The following is a 492-nucleotide window of genomic DNA, read 5'->3' on the forward strand; positions in this document are numbered from 1 at the left end:
AAATCTATAAGGCCATGCCTATTAGCGAAAATAAACAATACAGTCGAACTGTGGACGGATCGAAGCAATGTTGTGACTCCCAAAATCTCCTTAACAAAAATTTCTTGCGCCAACAAGCTTACTTTCGATATACTTAAAAGAGTTCTTGTATTTCCTGTTGTGTATGGCCCCCCAAAAAAGCCCTCTTTCATAATCGATTTACGGCAGTATTTCATCAAATAGCACTCATAATTACCAGTAGCATATGTGATGGTAGTTATATATATATATATACGTTATAAAGCCGATAAGACAACGGCAAACATTATAAGTAAACGATAATAAGCATATCCAACGCCAGCGGACAAATTGACCGACCTTGGCCCCTACTGACCTTTCCACCCTGACAACTGGATATGATGTTTTGATGGCATCTCCAAGACATTCATTACTGTAGTCCCTCAAAATATATGGAGCACCTAAAACCAGCGAAGCAGCGGATATAAGAAGAAA

This window comes from Penaeus monodon, chromosome 27 (assembly GCF_015228065.2).
Source record: "Penaeus monodon isolate SGIC_2016 chromosome 27, NSTDA_Pmon_1, whole genome shotgun sequence".
In the NCBI taxonomy this organism is placed as follows: domain Eukaryota; kingdom Metazoa; phylum Arthropoda; class Malacostraca; order Decapoda; family Penaeidae; genus Penaeus; species Penaeus monodon.